This window comes from Ictidomys tridecemlineatus, unplaced genomic scaffold (assembly GCF_052094955.1).
Source record: "Ictidomys tridecemlineatus isolate mIctTri1 unplaced genomic scaffold, mIctTri1.hap1 Scaffold_325, whole genome shotgun sequence".
NCBI classification, from domain to species: Eukaryota; Metazoa; Chordata; class Mammalia; order Rodentia; family Sciuridae; genus Ictidomys; species Ictidomys tridecemlineatus.
In genome coordinates this window covers 70,195-88,479 of record NW_027522391.1, presented here as the reverse complement: position 1 = coordinate 88,479, position 18,285 = coordinate 70,195, and the positions used below count along the sequence as shown (strand labels likewise).

The following is an 18,285-nucleotide window of genomic DNA, read 5'->3' as shown; positions in this document are numbered from 1 at the left end:
GATGATCTATTCATTGTTAAAAGTCATCCAGTATTATTGTACTGTGGTCTATTTGATTCATAATGTTGAAAAGGATTTATTTAATGTAAGCAGATACTTCATTGTTTCAGGCACAAATATTTACAGTTGTTATATCTTATTGATATTTGATTCTCTTAAGCAGCATAAAATGATCTCATCTCTTATGATTAATTATGTCTTTAAATCCCCTTTATCTGATGTAAAAATGGCAACCCCTGCTTGTTTATGAGATCCATGTGAGTGGTATGTTTTTTTCCCATTCTTTCATCTTCAGTCTGTGGATTCTTTGCCTGTGATGTGAGTCTTTTGCAGACAGCATGTTGTTTGGTCTTGTTTTTTATTTTAATATGCCAACCTATGTCTTTTGATTGAAGAGTTAAGATTATTTACATTTGATGTTATTATGGAAAGATGATTTTTATTTCCTGCCCTTTTGATATATTTCTAATATTTAAGTTGAATTCAATTATGCTTTGACTATTTTTCTAGTGTTGTTCCTCTCTTTGCTGGTTTTCACTTTTATTTTTCATTTCTTCTTCATGAAATATTATATCAAGTATGCTTAATAGTGCTGGCTTTCTAGTTATAAATTCTTTTTGCTTTATTTTTTATGGAAAGTTTTTTTTTTCATCCTCAAATATGAAGCTTAAGTTTTTTGAGGATAGTATTCTTGGTTAGTATCTATTTTCATTTCAAGCTTGGTATATGTTATTCCAAGTTCTCCTTGCTTTTAGGGTCTGGGATGAGGAATCAGTTGAAATCTGGATTGACTTACTTCTAAATGTGACCAGTCATTTTCTTTGTGAGCCTTTTAAATTCTACCGTTATTCAGTATGTTAGGCATTTTCATAATAATGTGACTTGAAGTGGCTCTGTTTTGATTTTGTGTATTTTGAATACTATATACCTTTTGTGCCTTAATTTCCTAATTTTTGGAAATTTTTCTATTATTTCATTAAAAAATGTGTGTTCCTTTAGTTTGTATATCAGAGCCTTCATCTATCCCAATAAACCTTAAAATTGGCCTTTTAACAATATCCCAGATTTCTTGAATAATCTATTTGTGGTTTTGTAACACCTTTTACTTATGGTCAAGTGTAAATTCAAGATTATATACTTCATCTTTACGGTATGAAAAACTGTCCTCAAAGATGTCTAGTCTACTGGTGATGCTTTTCACTGAATTTTTAATTTGATTTATTGATTCCTTCATTTTAAGGATTTTCATTTTAATTCTTTTTCATAATCTCTCTTTATTGAAGTAATCTTTCACCTCCTATATTTCCTCTCTGATTTCACTCTTTACATCTTTTAGTTCATAGACTATTTATGAATTTTCTAAATCTCTTCTCTGACATTTCCTCCACTGTAGTGTCAATAAAGTCAATTGTTGGAGCATTATGGGCTGTTTGGGATGGCTTTTTCCCTTGATTTTTTTATATTGTTTTTATGTCTACACATCTATCAGTATAGATCTGACTTCTTCCATGGAGCTTCTATTTGTTAAGAGCCCTGGGTTGGATGGATGTCTAGATAATGATACTTTAATTCAATGTGTGACTTCTGCTGAGCCAATACCAGCTCCACTTTAAGAGATAACATTGAGCCCTCTTAATTATAATCACTTCTGACCCTGATCTTGTATGATACAACTTTTAAGAACAAAAACTTATTGTAATTATTCACTGTAGTTCCTCAAATTTAGGTATAAATATATAATAATTTTCTGGAACAGGTGAAAAAATTAATCTAGTAGTTAAATTTAGTACACTTACTATAAAAATTATGTAGTAAGTAAAATTATATTAATTATATAAGAATTAATTTAGTAGTTAAATTTAGTAAACTTACTATAACCTTAAGAAAGTTCTAAAAAGTGGAAGGAAAAAAGCATAGGCAAATGAGGGAGAGGAAAAAACAGAAAAAAAGGGGGGAGTGAAGGGGGTAATAAAAACTATAAAAGGGTACTTACACAAAGTTAGAAAGGAGAAATAAGTGAATGTGTATATTTAAGGTAGTAGCAAGAGGAGGAGTAGGGGGTAAGAGAAGCAAGAATAAACTAGAGCTAGAAAAACAACGCTAGGAAGATTGGCCCCAATTAATCCTTTATACCATTACATGAAATATATTCAAATGGGTTGGAGATACAATGTTGACAATTGCATTAACAGTTAACATTCAAGTTAAGAAGTTATTTATATAATCTAAGTTGACACAACAGTTGTTCATACTCTAGGAGGGTGTAGTGTTGTGAGTGGGCTGATTCTAATGTTGCAGAAGTTCAGGATGCAGACTCTGATGTGCCCCTGTGTTTGCTATTGGTCACCAGTCTATTTGTTCCTCTCTGATAGATTCTTTTCATGGTATTAAAGATCCTGATAGCCTTCTCTGTGTGCAGGAACACTGGTTGTGAATTTTCAAGAGGTGTTCTGTGATTCAGATGTGTTCTCACTGCTGCCTCTGCTCTCTGAGATGCTGTGATGAAGGGTCTCTGGTGGTTCACTTGCAATCCAGTTTACATTCCACCAGGTTATGAATGGTAGGTATTGATTCTCTGTGCTTAATACGTCTGGCATAAATTCCTGCAAATATCCAAATAATGCCCTGTCACTTGCCAGTTGTGATCAGGGATCAGGCCAGGCACCTATTGTGGATAGATATCCAACCCTTCCTACTGTGTATCCTCTGCTAATTTCCCACTGGGTCTGTTAGTCACTGGATATTCAGGCAGCTTACCTCTAATATGGTGCTGCAATCCCAGGGACTATCCCTGGGCTTCCCATGATGCTTCCCCTAAGTACTAGAGGTCAGGGCCTGGTAAATCAACTTTCTTTGGTTTGGGGGCCAAAGGGGCTTCATTGTATCCTTTGAGTTCAATAAGCCTGTGCAGAGCTTTTGTCCCTTGCCTGGGTCCCAGGAGGCTGAGCAGGGCTAGGTACACTTGCCCAGCCCAGGTCCCCACCAGCTCACTCCATTCTTTTGTTCAGGGAGAATTGGACAGTAAGGAGGGACTTTCAGAGATTTATGACTAGTAGAGGTCCCTCTAGAAGTAATTTCTGTCCAGATCCTTAAAAGATCCCACTGCAGTGTGGGCTTTCCTCTGAATTATGTTGCAGCTGTGTGGGTAGGGAAAGCTGTTGTGCTGATTTAAGAGGATAACTGGTGGGCTGCAGGCTCCAAAAGATATCTGCACCACACCCTCAGCTTCATCTTTATGATTTGGTTTTAAGTGGTTTGTGCTATTTTAAAGTACTTTCTGAATTTTAAATTTTGTTAATCTTTTCTATAGTTTTTCAACAATTGTTTTAAGTGAGTTTAAAAGAATGTCCATTCCCCACTCTCTCTTTCTCTCTCTGATGTGCCCAACACACACACATAATCCACAGGTTCAGGTTAGAATACTCTTGAGTTTTGTTTTCTCCTCTGGTAACCAATCTTTCAGTCTCTCCAGGTCTCAGACTATGTAGTTGAGTCTTAGACCATTTATTTTATCACCGATGTCTAAAATCTGCTTTTATTCTCTGCCTTCTTTCTTTGTTGTGAGGAAATCATTGGGACTTGCTGCTCAATTCACTTCTGCCATCTTCCCCCACCTAACATTTTATGAGACCTAAGCATCTGTGAATTTTTATATCCCTGGGTTTGAGGGTGGCCCTGAAACCAATCATTCATGGACCATATGACGGTTGTACTTCAATCTATAAATCACAATGTACCTTTTTTGAATAAGAGATTGCAAACTGAAGACTTTATATAAACACTGTCAAAAACAATATCTAGTAGTTACATATGGCTATTTATATTTAAAATGAATAAACTTTAAAAAGTGGAATGTTTAGCACTTTTGCCACATTTCAGGTGCTCAATAACCACATGTTAACTTGTGGTTATTATCCTGGACTGCAGATAGAGCACAATTTCATTATTATAAAATGTTTTCTTGTACAACAATGATGAAAGGAAATGACTGAAATTTCATGTATTCCCACAATTCATATGTTAAAAGATAATCCCCAATGAGATGGTATTTTTAAGTAAGGTTTACTGTATGTGATTGGATCATGAGAGCAGAGCTCTTATAATAGTTCTTATGATAGTTATAATCCCATTCATTTTAAAATCTCCCTAGCCCCTTGTTCACCATTCAGTGATACATTGAAAAAACAGCTATTTATGAGGAAGAGGGTACTCACCACACAGATTGTGCAAAACCTTGATTCTGAACTTCCTGACCTTGAGAAATGTGGCAAATAAATTTCTGTTGTTTATAAGCTACCCAGTGTATAGTACATTTGTTATATATAACAACCTCATGGATAAGTTAACTGCTCTTGATGCTTTCTGGACCACAGGTTAAGTAAATAAGATCCATTTAAAATTAAAGGGCCAATATTATTTCTTGCACAGATTGCACAAGATTTCTGTCTGGAGTATGAATACATAGAACTGAAATGGGTCATAAGTGAATCTCTTATCTAATGCCTTTATAAACAAAGGGTCCCCAGTTCCATGTTCCTTCAGTTCTATTTCCAGACTGAAGACATTTTGTTGACATCAAATTTTTAGGGGATGAATTTTCCTCTAGAAGAGTCCAGAGATAGAGCACAAAGTTTGAGAAGCAGGAATCCATCTAAAGAAGAGAAATTCTAGGAAATGAAGTTGCAAAAAGAATGGGGGCAGTGGAGTACTCTCTGTGGTTTACTCAGAGCAGCAGTTCTCAAAGTGTGGTATATGAAACCCTTAAATTTCTGAGATCCTTTCACAGGATCCACAAGGTCAAAACTATTTTTATAACATTACTACAACAATATTTTCACTGAAATAAAATTCAGCAAGAATGGAGCTACAATACTAAACTTTAAGAGTGGTTATTGTAATTTTTACCACCTCTTAATTACAGAAGAAGTAACTTTCATATAAACATGTCCAGATTGAAGGATTAAAAATATTAACTACAGTAAATCTCTAGTCTAGAGTTCACATTTTTAAAAATATCTTATATGATTAAAAGGGAAATACACATAAAGCCTACTACATTCTAAATTGGGATATTTATGTCAATGAAAACATTTTATAAATAGTATCAGTTTGTTTTATAGAATATCACTTTTACTTGAAATGACAGAAAAAATATGATTATTTAGACTAGTATATCTGACTGACATTAAAATATATAGACACATCTATAGATTTTAATTCAACAGAATATCAAAAGTTCAGTGACAGTGTTTCAGGTTCTGCATTGCAAATAACCTTTAAGAAGTTGACATGCCATTTTAGAGTATTTATTTAAAGATGAATACCAACAATTATCCCAAAATATTATTAAAAGTGGCTCCTCTTACATACTGGTATGAGGTTAGATTTTTTTTCATATATTTCAATCAAAATTATAGGTTAAATGCAGATATAGATAAAAAAATACACAGGTCTTCTAACAAAACAGACATGAAAAGGACTTATAAAAATGTGAAATGTAAAGAAAATCCAGCTTCCATTTTATTACTTTATTTTTTAAAAATAGTATTTCTCTAAAACTATTTTTCTGTTAACACGCAATAAATTATTAATTTGCTAGATAGATTATTTTAAAACGGTTTGATTTATAATGTGATAAATATTGATAATTATTGCCGCAGTGTGGCTGAGCACAAATCATGAGCCACTGAAGCAGGAACAAACTTTGTTTTTGAACTGCAAGAAAACACTTCACACACGCTCCTGGGAAATTCTCCAAAATGCCAAGCGGCTTGTCCAGGAACCCACAGCCAGAAATATCTCTCCCGGAAATCCCTCCTCCTGCACTTTCCCAACCAATGGGAACTCTCGGGGAATCCCCGGGAATCCCCAGGAGAACTCCAAAGTAGCGTGAGAACTCAAAAGTAGCAGCCGAGGCGGACAGTAATGCCTCGCCTGTCAACCAATACTGTTGGCAAAATGCCAGGGGCCATACAGACTCGGCAGTGGCTCTCAGCATCTCCCCCTTCTGTTTAATTAAACAACAAGCAATGTGGCTTAGGGACCATGCCTTTTAGGTTGTCCAATTCAAAATATGGTCCTTACCTGTTATCGGATGAGCTGACCTCTAGGCGTCAGCCTCCTGTCTTAGGTTGGTACCACTGCAATTGGATCAAAGCCGTCACGGACTACTGGTTCAGCATACAGCCATACTTGTGAATAGGCCTTTGCACCAGTAGGGGGATGAGGTTCTTTGCCTCACCTCTGTTGGCCCCCAAATTTGGCATTGGTGCCAGTGGGGGGGTGAGGTTCTTTGCCTCACCTCTGTTGGCCCCCAAATTTTAGACCATCACTAGGAGAAGGGAGGAGGATGCAAAATGCCAGGACACTAAGCCAATTGAGGGCTCCTTTGAAAAATTGTACCACCGGTGACACCATCAGCAAAAATACTCCAGCACTACCACAATTCGATGCACCAACAGATAGTTCACAATGCATACAAGTGATACATAGTCCAGGAAAGTTCTGCAAGCAGTTCAAAGCAGAGGAATCTGTCAATATGTCCATTTCCTCTCAAAGTAAATTGACTCCTTGATTGAGCATTACTTGTTGAGTTATTATTCATTGATGCATCAGTTTATACAGTTTGTTGTGATAACTATTGAAGAAGCTGTAGTTTGGTTTTATTTTTGTCTTCACTGGCACTGGGGTGAAGATAGGAATTCTGGCAATGATGCTAAAAAAATTATGTAACATTCCAACAGGCACTAAAAAAACAATTTTTTGAACAATTTACATTATTCTGAACAGAATTATTAAATATAATAAAAAGGAAAGGTGAAAGTAAACAAACAGATCTGTTAACCTCCTTATTTGTTCACATATTAAAACAATTTTCAAAAGCTGTTTACCCAATCTAAATTAAACCATTAAAATCACATGAATAAAACAATTCAGATCCATTTATTCATGAGCGCTCCTCATATATGATATATGGACATATGCACATACAGACATACAACACAAACAGAAGTGTGAACACATAACATACAACACATAAGACAATAGTAGAGGTCTTGTAGCTTTACCTAGGTGAAATCTCCATTGTAATGTTTAAAAACTCCACAGTCAAAAAATAAAACTGATCAGAAAAACATTAACCTAGGTCAGTATGAGTTCAAAAATAAAATAGAACTTTATGATGTGGGAAAAGGCAATAATAAATATTGAAAAAAAAGCATCCTGGTTAATCACTGTCAAAGATGTAAGAATAGCCAAAGTGTAGCTCTGGATATCAGCTATTATGAATTTGAGTCAATTTACCTTTTTTTTTTTTTTTTTTTTTTTTTTGGTCTGTAGAATTCGCTTTGGTTAGTTTCTTTGGAATCCATATTGGCTCTTGACCTCCCTGTGGAAACACACAAACAGAATCTCGACTCCAGACAATCACTGGGTCAGGACTTTAGTAAATCTCTCTGGAATCCAAATTGGCTGCTGTTCTCCCTGTGGAAACACACAAACAGAACCCTGAATCCAGACAATCACTGGGTCAGGAACTTTTCATTGTCCTGTTAGAATATCCTTCCAAAGTACCTTAGGCTTATGTACATTTTTTGGACACATATGCCTTTCCGCAGCACTAAGGCCTCATGAATCCAAATTTAAATAGTTTAGAGTAAAAAGGGTTATTTTAAGTTTATCTTTGGGGGATATGTACCCCTTTCAATTCCCTCTTTTTGCTTTAATAAGTACATTTTAATAGTTTGATGAGCTCTTTCAAATATGCCTTATCCCTCAGGATTGTATGGGATTTCTGTTATATGAGTAATGCCAAATGTTGAGCAAAATTGTTTAAAAGAGGTAGAAGTATAACCAGGACCATTATCTGTTTTTAACTATTTTGGACCGCCTACAGTGGCAAAATTTTGTAAGCAATGAGCTATAACATCTTTAGTTTTTTCTCCGGCATGAAGGGAGCCCATCAAAAATCCGGAAGAAGTATCAAATGTAACATGCAAATACTTTAATTTTCCAAATTCTGGCAAGTGTGTGACATCCATTTGCCAAATATGAGTAGGTATCAGTCCTCTAGGATTGACTCCAAGATTAACTTGAGGTATAAAGTTCACACAATTTTGACATTGTTTTATTATTTGTCTAGCTTGTTCCTTAGTTATTTTAAAATGCTTTTGTAAAGTATTAGCATTGACATGGAACCTTTTATGAAAATTTGTAGCTTCTTCTAGTGTAGAGAAAATATGAATGTCATGTGTAGTTTTATCTGCTAAATCGTTACCCAAACTAAGGGCTCCAGGCAATCCTGTATGTGCTCTGATATGTCATATAAAGAATGGATTTTTTATGTCCCAGATTAGACTTCTTATAGTGGAAAACAAAGAGAAAACAGTAGAGGAAGGGATAATTCTACAAGCATCTTCAAGGGATACTATAGCATGAACTATATACTGACTATCAGAAAATAAATTAAATACAGAATCTTTAAACATCACAAAAGCTTGTAAAACTGCATTAAGCTCTACCATTTGAGCTGATTGTTTGGGTACTAAAAATGTAAGAGTTTGATCAGGTGTAACTATTGCTGCTGTACCATTATTTGACCATTAGTGAATACATTTGGAGCATTCATGATAGGGGTTTTTCTTGTCATTTTTGGAAAAACTACAGGATGCGAAGACCAAAAAGGCAACAATGGATTAGATGGTAAGTGATTATCAAATAAAACATTAGATTTACACATGATTATTGCCCAAGTATTTAACTCATTAGCTAACTCATCAATTTGATCCATAGTATATGGAGTAATAATTTCATTGGGAGAAATTCCAAACACTCCCTTTTCTGCTTTTATTCCTTTGAATATTAATTGTCCTAAAGCCTCAGGATACCTAGTAAGAATAGTGTTAGGAGAATAAGATAAATGTATTCACAATAATGAAACTTCTTGCCAAAATAGTTCTGTAGGAATAATTTTTGTTGGTAGTACAATAAATAATAAAGGCAAAGTTATATCAATTCTATCCAAATGCATATTTTCCATATATGTTTCAATAATTTTCAATGCCTTTCTTGCTTCAGGCGTTAACATGTGGGGTGAATTTGGATCTGATGGACCTTTTAGGATATCAAATAAAGGTCCCAACTCTCTTGTTGGTATGCCTAGATAAAGCCTCATCCAATTTATGTCTCCCAATAACTTTTGAAAATCATTAAGTGATTTGAGTTGATCTACTCATATTTGAATTCTTGGTGGACGGATCATGGTTGAGGAAAACAGAACTCCTAAATAATTAATTGGAAAATTTAATTGTACTTTATCTATTGCTATCTCTAGATTATAATTTTTTAATGAATTTATAAGTGTGGCATAACATTCTAGCAATGTGTTTTTATCTTTGTGTGCTAACAATACATAATCCATATAGTGGAATATTTGTAGTTCAGGATTTTGATTCCTAAGTGGCTGGATTGCTTTGTTAACATAAATTTGACACATAGTTGGGCTGTTAGCCATCCCTTGAGGGAGTACTTTCCATTCATATCTCTGATCAGGACCTTCATGATTCAGTGCAGGGATAGTAAATGCAAAACATGGACTATCCTCAGGATGAATTGGAATTGAAAAAAAAAAAAAACAATCTTTAGTATCTATAACTAAAATGTACCAGAATTTTGGCAAAGCAGACAATTGAGGAATCCCCAATTGAGCAGGTCCCATAATAACCATCTCATCATTAATGGCTCTTAAATCTTGCAATAATCTCCATTTACCAGATTTCTTTTTAATGACAAAAATGGGAGTATTATAGGAAGATACGGAAGGTTGTATATGTCCCTCTGCTAATTGTTCTTTGACCAGGTCATGGGCTGCTTTTATCTTTTCTTTAGTCAGGGGCACTGAGGAACCCATACTGGTCTATCTGATTTCCAAGTAATTTTTATTTCCTCAGTGACCCCTTCTGAAAATCCAGTCCATGTCTCTTTATTCCTTGATCTGTTTGAATTGGTGCTGCTATACCTTATTCTCCTAATCTTTTTTCTTTCTATATTGGATTGATGTTATTTGTTAATGTCAAACCTAATTGATCTAGGACATCTCATCCCCATAAATTTATAGGGAGATGATCCAATACATATGGCTGTATAGTTCCTTCACATCCTTCAGGATCCTTCCAATCTAATACCATTGCACTTCTATGGGGATTAGTTGCCACTCCTAGGCCTCTAAGCATTTGAGTGGCTTGTTGTAACGGCCAATGTTTTGGCCATTCTTGACAAGATATGATGCTAAGGTCTGCACCTGTATCCAGTAGCCCATTAAATTCATGTCCTTGAATACTTAGTTTTAGCATTGGACGAGAATCTAAATTTAAAGACAGCATAACCCAATCTACACCTGTGGAGCCTAATTCCCCTGGAACCTCTTTCTATACTACTACTGGAAAATTTATCATGTAGGCTGGGTATCATTAATAACTGTGTATTCTATCTCCTGGTGAAATTACTGATATACCCTTAAAGAACTAGCTATAATTTTTATTTCACCTTCATAATTGGGATCAATTACCCCGGGAATTATCATAAGTCCTTTTAGAGTAGAAGAACTGCATCCTAACAATAAGCCTACTGTTCCTTGGGGAAGAGGTCCTTTTACTCCATTGGGAATGATTTGAAATCCAATCTCTGGCGTTAGTACTGCTCTGGCGGAGGCACAGTTGTCCAACCCTGCGCTCCCTCTGGTTCATCTGATGAGAGATCTGATGGATAATATGTCCTGGGCACTACCCTGATGGTGTTGCTGGATTCCTCCATGGTGTTTCTGGGTTCCTCCAGTGCCCCGTATATTTGTGGTCATGGGCCCCGATCATTGGGCCCCCCTGTCCATTTTTTGGCAATGGAGCCTGATGCCTTTCTCCACGATATTGTGGGTAAACACCTTGTCCATTTTTTGATAATGGTGTACCCTCTATGGTGGTTTGAGAACTGCATTCATTAGCCCAATGTCTCCCTCTACGGCATCGTGGGCAAATACCCGGTATTCTACTTCTTTGATACCTAGCTTTGTTAAACCCTACTCCTATTGGGCAATTCCTTTTAAAATGTCCTGTTTGTTCACAACTGTAGCATGTTTTTGGCCTGGCATCTAAAGCCTGTTGTACTGCAGCTGCCAAGACTTGCCCTTGTTCATAGACGTCTCTACATAATTTAATATATGTCTTTAAATCTCCATGTTTCCATGGTCTAATGATCTCTCTGCACCAATGATTTGCTTGCTCATAAACCAATTGTTTTATTAATGGCATTGCTTGTTCTGTATCCCCAAAAACTCTGGTAGCTGTTTGAATAAGCCTATCTACAAATTCAGCGTAAGGTTCATTAGCTCCCTGTATTACCTTAGATAATTGACCTTGCACATCTCCATGTCCTTGTAAAGTCTTCCATGCTCTAACTGCATCTGCAGAAATTTGTGCATATATAGCAGGATCATATTCAATTTGTTGCCATTGACCCTCATAAGGTCCTTTTCCTAACAACATATCTAGATTTCTTTGAGGGTAACCAGCTGCTGCATTTCACCTAGCCATCTCCATGCAAAATTTCTCATTGGCAACCTTCCATAACAAATATTGTCTTCCATTTCGCAGAGATTTACACATACTAGCCCAATCTGCTGGCGTCATGTCCAAGTTGGTAAGGGATTCAACCATGCTTACAGTGAAGGGTGCTTGAGGACCATAGATTGTTACAGCCTCCTTTAACTGCTTCACTGTTTTGAAATCTAGAGCATGGTGAATTCGCTGCCCTCCTGCCTGCTCAAGTACAGGGCATGCTAATCTTTGAGGTCCTGTCTCATGATCCCATCTATCAACTACAGGGGTTGAGGGCCACTCAGCTATCTCCATAGGTGGAGCTGTCGGTTAAATTACTCCCTCTGGTGATAGAACGGTGTTAGTAGCAGCCGCCTGTTGTAGCTTTTTCCCTAATTGCTGTTTCTCCTCTAAGCTTTCTTCCTTTAAATTTTCTTCCTCTGTCTGACTAGCTCGAGAGACCTTCTCTTTTGCTTGATCTAAAATGTCTTTCTCCATGGTCTGAACCTCTGACAATTTACTTAACAGTCTTTCAGTTTGTTTTTTACTAATTTCAATCTGTTATAAAAATAACGCAACCCAATAAGATAACACGAAACAAAAACGAAACAGAATGAAAGAAAAATGGAACAAAAAATCGTTGTATCAATTTTCCTATTTTCTTGATGTGCATTTGGGGTCTATTTCTATCTCTTCCTCAGGGGCGAACAACTTCAAACCTTGAACCAACCATTTTTCCCAGTCTGCCTGAGAAAGATCTAGGGATAGGCAGCTTAAAACAAAAAGAAAACAAATCAAAACAAGAACACATTGTTTTTTAAAATGGTCACCCATTCTCTTGCCTTCCCTTAGGGGCGAGCAATTTCACTTACCCCCAAGCTTCAGACATTCCCCCCTACTGTCGTCAAATGCCACAGTCTGGCTGGGCACAAATCACGAGCCACTGAAGCAGGAACAAACTTTATTTTTGAACTGCAAGAAAACACTTTACACGCTCCTGGGAAATTCTCCCGAACTGCCAAGCAGCTCCTCCAGGATCCCGCAACCAGAAATATCTCTCCTGGAAATCCCTCCTCCTGCACTTCCCCAACCAACGGGAACTCTCAGGGAATCTCCGAGAATCCCCAGGAGAACTCCAAAGTAGTGTAAGAACTCAAAAGTAGCGTTGGAGTCTCATAGTAATGCCTCGTCTGTCAACCAATACTGTTGGCAAAATGCCAGGAGCCATACAGACTCGGCTGTGGCTCTCAGCAACTATAATACATATAAACAAAATTACTTTGGGGAGCCTACTTAATTCCTAAGAGCATACAGAGATCCTGAAACCAAAATGTTTAAGAACTGCTGACTTAGCACCTGAGGCAGGACTCTGAAAGACTATGTCTTCGTGGCAAGAGGAGAGAGCTTAAGCTAGGCAAAATTTCTAGGTCCTGGGCATGGCTCTCAGGGTCCCAGGACCTAGGAGGATGTGTAAAGAAGCCTAGAGTTGGGGAATACCTTGGGGATTTCCTCAGGTTTCACTTTTGCTTCTGCCTGGAACTCCTGACAGGGCCCTAGTACTCCTATTGCGTGTACGATTCATAGACAAGCCAGTCAGCATCTCCCCCGGGTTCCTGGTTATGAAATCCAAAGGGAGGGACCCAGACTGATTGTCCCCAAACATGAAAGATCAGAGCCATGGAGCCCCGAGCCCTTCTCCTACTGCTGTTGGGAGCCCTGGCCCTGACCCAGACCTGGGCTACTGAGTGCGAGAACAGGAGGGAAAAAAAAATTAAAAACAGACCTCTGCGCAGGAGAGGTAAGGGGACAGCTCTGAGCGGATGCAAGACCCTGGGAAGCCGGGTCTTTTTGATAGCAAACCCAGACCCCTCCCGGGTCCCCATCTCCTGAGTAGTGAGTGGCCCCTTCCCTCACTCCCTTCTGCCTCCCGGAGCTTCCCGTCTCACAAGCCCTTGCGCCCTGCTACTTCTTTCCAGGCTTTCTCAGCCTGGGACCCAAGGTCCTGTGAGAAGTTCCAGTCACTCCTCTCCCCCAGGTTCCCACTCTCTAAAGTTTCTAATCATTGCCATGTCCTGACCCCTCCTTGGGGAGCCTCACAGCATCGAAATGGGCTAGTAGATGACACGACACGCGGTTCTTGCAATTTGAGTTCGACGCTGGAATTTGGAAGATGGAACCACAGATGCCTTGGATGGAGCTGGAGGGGCTGGGAGTATTGGCACCAGGAAACACAGTATGCCAGAGGGTTACAACAGATTTACCGAGAAGGCCTGAAGATTCTGCTCAGCTAGTACAAGCAGAGCGACAACGGTGAGTGACCTCTGGCCAGGGTTCCAAGTAACCCCTCCTCTTCTCCCACTTTCCTGCCAAATCCTCCAAAATCTCCTCGGGGTCTGAGACTCATTGCGATAGTGTGAGATCGGTTCATTTTCTTTAACCTATGAAAAATGTGGGACTCTGGTTTCATTTACTGTTTCGGGTATGGAAAAGATCTCACTAGTTACCTCCAGTCGTCTGAAGCAAGGGCGGGAGTAGGTGGGGGGAACCTAATCGCGGGATGGGATCAGTGTCTCACACCTTCCAGAGGGTGTATGGGTGAGACGTGGGACCAGACTGGCGCCTCCTCCATGGGTACTGGCAGTAGGCCTATGACGGCACCAATTACATTGCTCTGAATGAGGACCTACGCTCCTGGACCATGGTGGACATGGCAGCTAAGATCACCCAGCGAAAGTGGGAGGCCGCGGGAGTGACGGAGACAGACAGGGCCTTCCTGGAAGGGAGGTGCGGAGACAGACAGGGCCTTCCTGCAAGGGAGGTGCATGGAGATACTCCGAAAGCACCTGGAGAACGGGAAGGAGACACTTCAGCGCGCAGGTATCAGTGGCTGCCAGGCAACTTGGAGATTTCCTGTAATTCCCCCTTGCGCCTCTTGCAGGAAAAGGAGAATAGTGTCCTCCCTCTCATCCAAAAGGGTATGAGTTCAACGTGGTTTCCAAAAGCTGTACCAGAGAGTGACTCTAAGAACCACATGTCTCTTAATTACAAGCAAGGAGTCCTAAGGCTGGAGGGAAGACAAACCTTAAAAATAAGTGATCAGTTTCCTTTGACTCTGGCAGCAACCTAGGGCATCACAGGGTGACTTTCAGGCTTTGTTCTTTATCCCAACCCAACGACTTTGGAAGTCAGAGGCCATCATTTCCTCAGTTGTCAGTCTCCACTCAGGTCAGAATCTAAAGTATTTCTTAGAAGCTTGGAGCATCTTCCTCTTGGCTGTCTCACCCTGACTCTAGAACATAAGAAAAAATAGGAATATTATCCCAGATTCCTGAATCCTGCTTAGTGTCTGGGTTTTATGTTCCCACCTCACAACTATTGTCCTGTCCATTCTTCAGTACCCCATGCAAAATGTCTCAATTAACTGAGTCTTATCTGTAGATGCCCCATTGACATATATCACCCACCAGCCCATCTCTGACCATGTGGTCACCCTGATGTGCTGGACTCTGGGGTTCTACCCTGCGGAGATCACCCTGACTTGGCAATGGGATGGGGAGGACAAAACCCAGGAAATGGAGCTTGTGGAGACCAGGCCTGCAGGAGATGGAAAATTCCAGAAATTGGAAACTGTGGTGGTATCTTCTGGAGAAGAGCAGAGATACAGGTGCCATATGCAGCATGAGGGGTTGCCTGAGCCCCTCATCCTGAGATAGGGTAAGGAGGGGATGAGGGCACAGGGCCTGTGGTCAGGAAAACAGGATCCGTTCTTTGGAGACCCTCAGCAGTGTCAGGGCTTAAAACTGAGAGCCAGGGTCACTTATCCTCCCTTCCTTTCCCAGAGAGGTCTCCCCAGTTCTCCATTACCTTTGTGGTAATGGTTGCTGGCCTGGTTCTCCTTGGAGTTGTTGCTGCTGTTATGATGTGGAGGAAGAAGAACTCAGGCAGGGTAAGGATGAGGTCTGAGTTTTCTTTCCCAGTGGGGAATTCCAAGCCCCAGGTACTTTTTCTTAACTTTTTAACTAAGAAATGTTTGACCTACAAAAGACATGATACTGAAAGCCATAATCTCAAATGTTTAAAATCCAAAAGATTAAAACTCCCAAACTATAAGTCTGGGAAAAAGAATTTAATTCACTGAAAGACATTTATTTGCATTTTCAAAAGGGATTTATTTTAGAGACATGACAGAACATGTCAGGAACTACTTTACACCATAAAATATGCAATAACATATTTTTGTATGAATAAATGTGCAGCTATACTAACAACAGGTGCACAGGTATAACATTTATAAGCAGATGAACCATATTCCTAAATAGGTGAACAAGCAAAATGTGTGAATAACTATCACTATAGTTAGTAACTGTGTATCCCAGCTTCATACCTACTACTGTATACTGAAATATTATATTAGACAACCTAAATCTTTTGACAAGGTAAATCAGAATGCACAAGAAATCACCATCAAATATGCAGTTATCAAAAAGAAAGTCAAAATCTTGAGAAGTTTTTCTTTCACAAATATAGACATGCAAAAAAGACATTTCTTCATTTATCAAGAAAGTTTCAGTGTTTTTACATACATGTTACAATGCTTACACACAGCCAAAATTCTGATAATGTATTTTCACAATCACATTTGCAAAAACCATAAAATAAATTGAGACTCTCTGAAAGCCTTATACAGTTTATACTTCCATTATTAGATGTTGTAAAGATGAAATAAAAAACAGGAAAAAATTTAAATAATGCTGATAATTTTAAATAGTGGGGGAAAACTAAGAAGAACTTGAAATATGAAGAAAGTATATTACAGGGATAGAAAACAATAATTAATGAACATACTTCATAAAAACTGGTACACTTTCATAATCATTAACTATATTCTGAAGTCTCGTATCATAATGAGTAGTGGCTCTTTTTTTTTTCTTTTAACCTGTGGCTTTTCTTGAAGAATATGTTCACATTCGTTTTTTATGTGGCAATACTGCTTTTAAATTTTTCCAAGATTTGATATACACTGATATAATAATTACTTATTAATTTTTGCAATCTGCTGTGCCACACTTCTGTGGTGTTTGGGGTGTGTGGAAACCAATCTGTATGCACTCAAAAACACCATAAACTGAGCAGAATCAATACTGGTGATTGAACACCATTAAATAATGGTGCACATAATTTTTCTGCCCATAATTATCAGTAACATCACTGGCTCCTTCAGACAAAAACATCTTTAATTCATTAAAAGCTTCTGGAATTTCATCAGCTGAAGAGATGCCAATGTAGACAAATGACACACTCTTATACACATTTTTGTTGTAGCTTGTATTGCTTGGCCAATTCCCCAGAATTTGGCTTTCTACCCCTCTAATATAAGTAGCCTTTTTCCCACAAAGAAATTTACAGTGAGAAATCAGCTTTCAGCATTTCAACATTTGGGATTTTAATTGTTGAGAGTTATGATTTTTGAGATTTTAGACTTTAGAGACTTTAATGTTTCAGAATTCAACACATGAATTTCTAGCATTCAGGATTGTGACTTTCAGAATATGATAAGCACAGACTGGGAAGTACCATCCTTGTACAAGGGCTTACCCAGCTTGGAGCCTGTTTACTGATGTTTACATTACTGTAAAGCAATGTGAAAATGAAGGACAAATTTATCACCCAGTTATTGTAGTGACGCAGACCTGTTTCCCAAAAGCCAGAGGTCAGAAGAGAAAGCCCTGCTGAGGTCAGACTTTCAGGAGGACAACTGGTTCAGTTCCTGCACATCTCCTGTCCTCATGCCTTCTGATCTTTCCCTGGGTCTGCAATTACAGTTCTGAAAAGTTCCCTAGGTCTAGGATTTGCACATCCTGTACCCTTTGGGCCTTGCCTCCTCTAGGCCTCTCACAGGATTTTTTTTCTTTTTAAAGTTAGAAAAAGAGAGAGCTATGCTCAGCCTGCCTGTAAGTTTAAAGGGGTTGATCCTAAGACTTTTGGGATAGTGTATTTGGGAGTACATGAGGGAGTTAATCCACTCCATAATCTCTCCTTTAGCCATATCTCCTGTGGGATCTGATAAGTCACTCACAATTTGAAGAGGTGAGTCACTGGAAAGCATAAAGAGGGAAAGAAGGTGGGGCAAAGAGGACATGACTGGGTTACAGGGACTCTCTAAATTTGAACCTTTCAGAATGTTGCCACTTATAGGTACTGATCTGATTTGTTCATGATTACTTTATTCTACAGCACAAGACAGCTGTCATGGGTAGAATTGAACCATACAAGATTTGTTCACATCTCTCTATCCTGATGATGTTTTCAAGAGCTCCTGATTTCTCATTGTGCAGTTCATATATGACTATATCTATGTATCTGTGTTCCTATCAGCATAAGTAAGGAAATAAGAACAGCTCATCCCTGAGCATCAAGACCCCTACCCCACACTGATATGTGTTCTCTTCCCCTGTAGACTTTCCTGTTCTAGCAGACACGGGGCTGGGATGACTCTGTGTAGACAAGTGCATGGAGTACTGCATACATGGCATATGTTAAGGGCATCTGGTGGCAAACCAATCCCCTTGTGCTAGGCACATAAGTGACAATCTGCTTACCCTATAGGCACAGCCCTGGGTGTGAAGCTGCAGTTGCAGTCCCTATGCTTGCTCCAGGGTCTGCTCTTTGATTTTTTGCTGCAAGGACAGTTGGCCAGAAA

The 18,285-nt window shown here is 38.7% G+C and overlaps 1 pseudogene; it reads left to right on the top strand.

The window, feature by feature from the left end:
* Window positions 1–13,262: 13,262 nt before the first annotated feature.
* LOC144373248 (popy Class I histocompatibility antigen, A-1 alpha chain-like) lies at window positions 13,263–15,298 on the top strand (annotated as a pseudogene).
* The last annotated feature ends 2,987 nt before the right edge of the window (window positions 15,299–18,285 follow it).